Genomic DNA, 9,323 nt, shown 5'->3' with positions numbered 1-9,323 from the left:
ATCAAACCCTTCTGCTCATAGCTATGATCAAAATAGTATTTGTAATTTCCACTTAGGGGTAAAGGGGCATTCTACAGGAAATTGTAGGCCATTGTTAAAAGAAATTGAGATGTTTGTTGACAAAGGGGTTTTGACACAAGAAATGATCAAGAAATGGGGGGGCAAATGAAGAAAAGAACCCTGATCCTATTACATACCATTATAGGAGTAATGAGGCATAATAAATAAATAAGTGGAAGTGTTATCTACCACTGTAGTACTTTTCTATTTTCAGCATCTTGTTTGAACTTGTTTTGTTCCTTTCTCCGCTTTTTGTGCAATAAATAAATGTGTGTTGCTTATTAAGGTTATGAGCAAAGAATCAAGTCTTAACCTTAAGATTATTGAGTATCGAATAGATTAAATATCCTTTTAATTTTTCAAGAGTTATAGATTTATTGGCAAGTGATAAAATTATATCTTCAATATCCCATCCAACACCAATTACTCGACCTGTACCAAAACCAAATCCTGACACTACATTTATCTGAGACTCTGAAGAAATGTCTCTACCTGTTTTTGAGACACAAACATTAGATGTTTACCTTCTCGGGTAGAGTCGATTGATTGATGATACTACCTTCCACCATATACATGACTTTAAAAGTCACACATTTGTCCTTTCAAACACAAAACCATCATAAACCAAAAGACCTCAAAAGAACCAAACTTTCAATTATCCGTGAATCTTACTACAAGAAGAGACGAGATGAGGCATCATGGACCAACTCATTGATGATAATTTCGAGTGATTAGGGCATACTCAAAGAAGAAGGGGAAAGTGATTGATTGAAATAAATATATCATGCATTAATTACATTTTTTTCATGTAAATAAAGTTAATCTTGAATATTCATCCCCCTGTAGATACCTCTTTTTACAAAGGTTTCTGTGTATGAGATGATGAACGGCATTGTTTCATTTATCCTTTAATATATATATATATATATATATATATCCTTTGTTGTCCCCATTTGAGCCTGAATAATTTTTCTTCTAATTCAACCCTAACCAAGGATCACCCTCTACATTGGGGGGCAAGGTAAAGGATATTGGCTCACAGGAATAAAGATTGTCAATACAGTTTTATTACGAAGACAAGTCATGAAAGTTTTGAACTATAAAGTATGTCCAATACAGAGTGCTTGAAGATCCATCCAATCAAGAATAATGGAAAACCTCCAAAATGCAAAAGGAAAAGGAGGTGCTCAAAGCAATTGAAGTATTATACTCATCCAGCAAAGAAAAGAAAAAAAAAGGGAAAATTGAATCAAGATGGGTGATTTATTGAGCCTCAAGTTACAAGGTTGATCAAGTACAAACAAGAAGAGCAAGAAATGCTGAAGATATGAGAAAATGGGAATGAATCCAAAATTTGGCAGTCTAGAGGGATCCAAATGATGGAAAAATCCCCAACAAAGCAGATCCAAGTTAAGCAAGGCAAGGTGATGGCATTAGAATGAATTGATCCTTGGTTTGATTACCCTTAAACACTTATTTGGGCCTTTTTATTCTTTTCTTTCGTAACCATAAGCCATGACCTACGTTACGTACCTGAAAAGTCCATTTTAATCATACATGGATTTCCAAGTAAAAGAGAATATCTTTAGAATTCATTCCGCCTCTCAAGATTGATTTTTATTTGCAAAAATTGGTTTTTAAAATCTTTAATACATGATATGAAAAATGATAAAAAGGGGGTTCAAGATGTAAATTTTTAAATAATATCTTAGAACCAAAGGAGGATTTGAGTTGAAAACCTGAAAAGGCGGCTCGAATATTGAATGGTGCAACAACGACATAAGAGACGATTTTAAGCTCTTAATAAAGCACCGCACATCCCAAAGACGTTCCTGAGAATAGGGAAACAAGAAGCATCTCTACAAGATGGGCATAACAACCATTTCTTCAAGTTAGTGTAAGCCAAAACGACATACTGAACCAACTTGAAAGAACCTACTTTACCAAAATCCACACACACCTCAAATCAGTCAATAATTTTGACATTTGCCATAGGACTATGATTTTTGAATGATTTAAAAGTGTAGTTGATTTATTTGATATTTATTAAACTCATTATTTATGATCGGATTCTATTGTGAACCTAAGAAGGGCAATACTTTGTAAAAGTCTTTCATAAACAAAGAAAAAAAAACATTTTCAAACAGGACAGTCTCAAATGAGGAAGATTCTTGAAGCAATTGTTGCTTATTTTACCTCTGTAGTAGAAAAAGAATGAACGAGGCCAGAATAATGAAGCACTTCACATTTTTGAAGGCAAGTGGTCCAAGAAGCCAGAAAGTCTGGATAATTGAACTTGTGACACTCCCCTATGACATTATTATCAACTCATCAAAAAAGATTATCTCATGCTGAGGGCGATAAGCATCACCAGACAGATTATTTTCCCAAACCATCAATTTATGTTCTCTAGAAGATCACATTATAACCATGAACAAGTCACTACCTGCACTCTGGTTATACTATGACGCTGGCTCAAGTCTTGATACATCATTGATACTTCTTCTATGCCGATCACTTTCTTTGTGAAGAGGATACCCATTATGTCCTTCAGAAGATTGCTGAATTTGAATTTGAGGACTTATGGCACAGAATAAGACATTGGAACAAATTCTACATTTGTATGCCGTACAGGGTTCCAAAAGTTGAGATAACCAGTTTTACCATCAAATAAACCTTTCCATGGTTAGGGAAGAGGGGGATAAGACAGTGTGTATTTTGGAGCAGCAGAAGAGATAGTCATTGTGGCAGTCATTGCAAGAAAATGCACCAGCAAAAATCTTCTATTTCATCCTGATGATGTTTATTTCTTCCAGTAAGGTTGTTACACTGGATGTCACCGACAACAAGGTCGAATTCGACAAATCTACTCATCAATTGCTCCAACCGATCATCATTCAGTTCTTGCACATCTGTTTTCAAAAGTATGCCAAGACAATAGAAGGAGACATCTGCATCACTGATCCCAGAAAAAAGAGACAGGACATTGATATCACCAGAGAACATGTCTCTAGCAGCTCCTTATATATGGTTTTTAGGGAAACCTAGAAGCATTTCTACCTCATCAGGTTCAAGTGGAACAACTTTATTTCTTCTAACCCATACCAGATTCCATTTTCGGCACTCATCAAGAACATACTTCTGGACGCTCGAAGGTAGCTCATCGTCATAAAGCTTTAAGAGCCTTACAGATCCTTTCTGTCAATCTGGAACTTCTTGTACATGTTTGTAAGCAGTTCAACTTTGTTCTTGGATCCCATGAAGACTATCATTTCTTTGTCAATGGAAAAATATCATGTATAGTGCATGGAGAAAACAAGATAAGAGGAAATCTGTTCTCAATTGGCAGATTATGAATATAGCCTATTTTCAGTATAACAACATGAAAATGCTTCGAATCTACAAATTTTGGCTATACATCGAATAAATACTGTGATATTCCAGTCCAAACATTAACTGGAGCAAGTGCCACGTTCTCATAGTAGAAATAAGGAGACCCATAGCATCTTCTGGAAGTGTTCTTTGAGTTATCTGATCTGGTTTGGTATGAACCACAGAACCAGTTATTGAATTTAGAAGAGGAATGTGCTCATAGTATCTTCTGGAAGTGTTCTTTGAGTTATCTGATCTGGTTTGGTATGAACCACAGAACCAGTTATTGAATTTGGAAGAGGAATGTGCTCATAGCATCTTCTGGAAGTGTTCTTTGAGTTATCTGATCTGGTTTGGTATGAACCACAGAACCAATCATTGAATTTGGAAGACAATGTGCTCATAGCATCTTCTGGAAGTGTTCTTTGAATTATCTGATATGATTTGGTATGAACTCTAAAATCAATCATTGGATTTGAAAGATGAATTTTGCTCATGGTAGAAATAAGGAGACCCAATAGCATCTTCTGGAAGTGTTCTTTGAGTTATTTGATCTGGTTTGGTAGGAACTACAGAACCGATCATTGGAATCGAAATATGAACTGCATGATCATCTTCATTAAGAAGCTTCTTTTCAAGCTTCCTCTGCTTCTTCCTTTTTCCACAAATCATAACCCAAGTTTTGCCTTTGCTTGTAATTGGGATCATTGCATAATGGTTTCCTATCTTCTACCATAAGAAGTGCATCAGTAACCCTAGACATTTGATCAGCACATATAAAATCTGTCAATTCTGCAATTGATGAATCTGAACCACATCTCTCCATGGTTATTGAAGCTTCAGCCTTTGAGAATCCCATTTTTGTCAAGTATAACAATTTACTCTCCTCATCAGAATCAGAATTCATGATTTCCTCAATATCAGAAGAACTATCAATATATGTGAAATCATCCTGAAAGATCGCTTCATAATCAGATGAGTTGTTATCAGAATCAACATGTTGCATGGGTGCGGATTTTTGATGAGCTTGTACCATTGTATATGTAGTCTTGCCATTGCATCAGATTATTGTTTGCATAAATTGGTTTCTCTTCCACAGAAAAGTATATATCAGATATGGCCTTCACTGAAAGATGATAAGCCACTGTGTCAACCTGGAATGAATGATTGAATACTTCTTAAGTTTATGACAACATAAAGAGAATTTCTCCAGTTACTTGACAACATTGCTGTTCAGTAACACCAGAATGAGAGTATTCAAGATAAACAGATTTGGGGCATGAATAAAGCCACAAGTACAACAGTGTATTGTCAAAATTAGACCTCGCGGGGATCATGATATTCAAGTCAAACAGACATTGAGAGTAAACCAGAAGCAGAATATTGGGGCATCTCGACAGACCATTTCAGATAGAAATATTTCATGTGGGACATCTTGAGGGCTCATGAATATTTGGGCATTCTTGGAGGCTCATCTCAACAAGAAGTAATGTTGAGCATACTTTTAGCATCTGCATCAGCAAATGTTGGGGCATTTTAAAGATTCCTTCAGACAGATCCATGTGGGTCATTTTGAAGGCTCATATTAACAAGAAGCAAATGTTGGTGCATGCTGAAAGCCATTTCAATCAGAATCAGAACTGTTGAGGCATTTTGAACACTTGTATTAGCCAATGTTGGGCATGCTGAAGGCCCACAACATCTTGTGTCAAGATCATTGACTTGAACAAATATTTCCAATGAGACAGAAAGGTGTGAAGAATGAAAATGGTGAAACAGTGATAATCGAGCTGACTATACATAATTGCTTCGTTCATCAAGCAGTTATATTATGATCATGTTGTTGAACAATATCTACTCAGCAAGTATGGTTTCAAGTACCCAATCTTCTTAACCATGTATCACATGACAGCGTGTTCTTTGTTAAGCTACATCATGGTTGCATGAATAAAGATGGTCCCCATACAGACTATTTGATCCAGGGTTCAGTTCCTCGAGATCTCAGCTTTGAATTTTGTATTCTCTGTGTCGGTAACAATTGAAAATATTTCTTTAAGATTTCCTGGCAGTTAGTTTCATACCATACTGTTGGAATTACGAAGCTGTTTTTCACAATAGTTTTCGCTTAATCGATGACATTGGAAAGGGAGACTCGATTCACTTATATTACTGTTATTCTCGTTGTTACTAGGGTTTTTATTGCCAGCCAGGAATGAACTGAATTTTTATCTATTTTGGGTTTTATTATGTGCGTTTCATCCCCAGCAGCAAGAATTCCACAGATATCTTTTTGTACATGGATCCTATAGCTGAAGTACTTCTACTTTCTACAAAGCTCATTACAGAAGAAAACGTGATCAGTATTACATTTGTCTTTGCCCGAGATGATATCAAGATTAGTTAGTGTCTCCTATTCAATTCAACACCAGCATATCTTGTGAATTTGACCAACTTTTTGGTCATACCAACATTACACTTGAATCCCCACTGAGTTTTGTTCTCAAGTGGTCTTGTGACGTTATTCAAAAGCTTTGAACATTAGGCAAAGAGCTTACATGATTGAGAAATCTTGGCAGAAGCCACAGTAAAAGATGAATGTATTGTCAAATGTTTTACGAACATCTGAGCAGAAACCACAAGAAAAGATGAATGTATTGTCAAATGTTTTACGAACCTGCTATTCTTATGCTGAACCAATGTTACGATCATATGGTTTTCATTTATTGATCTAAGATGAAGTTTGTCTTTTTCAACCCCAAGATTAGAAGTGAGATATAATGAAGATTTCTTTCCAAGGAAAGTTGAAATTTTAAACAAGAAACTAATGGGGTCAAATAAGGTTGAACTACATGTTGTTGTTAAGTATCTCGACATGATATTAGTCCAAGTTGCCTTATTCGAGATCTGATTATATGTGGAGACATGAAAGGAATTGGAATAAATCTTCCTTGTGATGTTTCAAGAGTTAAATAAGAACATACTCTACTCTCCTAATTAATCCCTGCTGAGTCAGGCATATCTACATCTACACTCTTCAAAGATGATAGATTCTCTTTTTAAAGATGAAAGCTTTATGGGATTTACACACAAGTCCAAGCAAATAAAGTTGGTTTTATCCAAGACAAAATGGGACATCAAGGTCATAGTTCTGACTACGGCAAGAGTTCCACAAATGAAACATTTCTTCTGAGACCTTCATGAAGCAAAGAAGACAGCAAAGATACAAGTTGATCAGATGATTCTACAGAAATGCAAGCTTGATAGCATAAGTTGCTACATTGATATCCAGAGGTAACCCTGGCAATAAATGATGAACTAGAGGAAGACCAAGTTCACCACTTTGAAGTCAAATGAAGATTGCATCAACATTCATGCATTCATAAGAATATCATTTACACAATAGACAATGTATTACATTGATACATCTGAGTGCATTCAAACATGAAGTTTTACAGATCTTCGGAAGAACAAGAAGATTTATGGTAAGAAATACCTTATAAGAAGAAGGTATTCAAAACCGCAAATATAGGAATCATGCAAACATTTGAAGAAGTGATAAATGCAATCCACATGAATGAAAATTATCTTGAGATTGGGGCATGTTACCCAATCAACATGTTATTTTGAAAAATGATGAGAAAACGATTTCCATAGTTTCTCATTCAATCTTTTCTAAAAATGAAATTGTTGAAAAGTAAGAAAATAATTTTTATAGTTTCTTACTTAGTAAACTATTTCCCACATCTGTAAGCCCTTCAGTGCATGATATTTCCAAAAAAGCCTTCGGGAGCTTTTTGATATTTACAAAAGCCTTAGGGTCATCTGTAAGTCCTTCAGTGCATGATGTTTCCTAAAAGCCTTCGGGAGCTTTTTGATGTTTTCAAAGCCTTCGGGTCATCTGTAAGTCCTTCAGTGCATGATGTTTCCAAAAAGCCTTCGGGAGCTTTTTGATGTTTTCAAAACCTTCGGGTCATCTGTAAGTCCTTCAGTGCATGATGTTTCCAAAAAGCCTTCGGGAGCTTTTTGATGTTTTCAAAGCCTTCGGGTCATCTGTAAGCCCTTCAGTGCATGATGTTTCCTAAAAGCCTTCAGGAGCTTTTTGATGTTTTCAAAGCCTTCGGGTCATCTGTAAGCCCTTCAGTGCATGATGTTTCCAAAAAGCCTTCGGGAACTTTTTGATATTTACAAAAGCCTTCGGGTCATCTGTAAGCCCTTCAGTGCATGATGTTTCCAAAAAGCCTTCGGGAACTTTTTGATATTTACAAAAGCCTTCGGTCATCTGTAAGCCCTTCAGTGCATGATGTTTCCAAAAAGCCTTCGGGAGCTTTTTGATGTTTACAAAAGCCTTCGGGTCATCTGTAAGCCCTTCAGTGCATGATGTTTCCAAAAAGCCTTCGGGAGCTTTTTGATGTTTTCAAAGCCTTCGGTCATCTGTAAGTCCTTCAGTGCATGATGTTTCCAAAAAGCCTTCGGGAGCTTTTTGATGTTTTCAAAGCCTTCGGGTCATCTGTAAGCCCTTCAGTGCATGATGTTTCCAAAAAGCCTTCGGGAGCTTTTTGATGTTTTCAAAGCCTTCGGGTCATCTGTAAGTCCTTCAGTGCATGATGTTTCCAAAAAGCCTTCGGGAGCTTTTTGATGTTTTCAAAACCTTCGGGTCATCTGTAAGCCCTTCAGTGCATGATGTTTCCAAAAAGCCTTCGGGAACTTTTTGATATTTACAAAAGCCTTCGGGTCATCTGTAAGTCCTTCAGTGCATGATGTTTTCAACATTTCCATCCTGCTCAAACAAAAGCCAAATGAAAAAATTATTGTCTTTTTCGTCTTTGCTCTATTCTTGTTAACACAAGGATGAGCAAGAGGGGCAGCTGTAGACATCAATTTTTTTTCATTTAAAATTATTATTATTAAAATTATTATTATTATTAGTATTATTATTATTATTAGTATTAGTATTATTATAATAATTATTATTATTATTTATTATTATTATTAATATTATATATTATTATTATTTAATAAATAATTACAAAACTAGAAGCCCGTTTACAAGCCCAAATCCCAGGCCCAACCAGAATCGACCCATACCCCAAATGGAAACCCTAAACTGATTTAGGGTTTCATCTAGGGTTTTCAAACCCTAGTCCCCAGCTGTTTCCAAGATCCCAGAAGGCCAGCCGCCGTCAACATCATCAGCCGTTGGATCTGGCAAGATCCAACGGCCCAAAAGGGATCCAGATGGGAAACCCTAAGGTTTCTAACCCTAGCAGCCAGCCGTTTCTAGATGCTTCCAGCCGCCTCCGATGAGTCCAGGTGGTCCAACAGCTGCTGCCGACACTCCAGAACGTCACGAAGCTACCCACGTTGAGCCCTATGGTGAGTCACCACCATAGCTATGGTGACTCACCGGCCTTTCATCTCTGGAACCGGTCCAACGAGAGCCTCGGTGGTGGCTATAAAAGCCACCCCACCTGCAAGAAAGAAAGAGGACAGCCACAGAGAGCAACAGAGGACGACAACAAACAAAACAGAAAAAAAAATAGAAAACGAAAGGAGGACAGCCACAGAGAGCAACAGAGGACGACAACAAACAAAACAGAAAAAAAAAATAGAAAACGAAAGGAGGACAGCCACAGAGAGCAACAGGAGACAACAACATCAACAGCAAGCAATCCAACCACCATCAAACACCAAAATAACGAGATAAAAATCGAAAGAAACCTTACCGAGGAAAGCCACACCACCACCGGAGTAACCACGCGCCTCCACGCTCCACAACAAACCTTCGAAAACCGAAGGTATTTTTGAAGATTTGCTCCGATTGAGAGCTTTTTAAGGTAAACAAATACCGGAATCGTCATTAGGACGATCCGATCTACGTTATGATATAAAGT

The sequence above is a fragment of the Hibiscus syriacus genome, unplaced genomic scaffold (genome assembly GCF_006381635.1).
Source record: "Hibiscus syriacus cultivar Baekdansim isolate YM2019G1 unplaced genomic scaffold, ASM638163v2 tig00116970_pilon, whole genome shotgun sequence".
NCBI lineage: Eukaryota > Viridiplantae > Streptophyta > Magnoliopsida > Malvales > Malvaceae > Hibiscus > Hibiscus syriacus.
Note: the sequence above shows the minus strand (reverse complement) of the source record.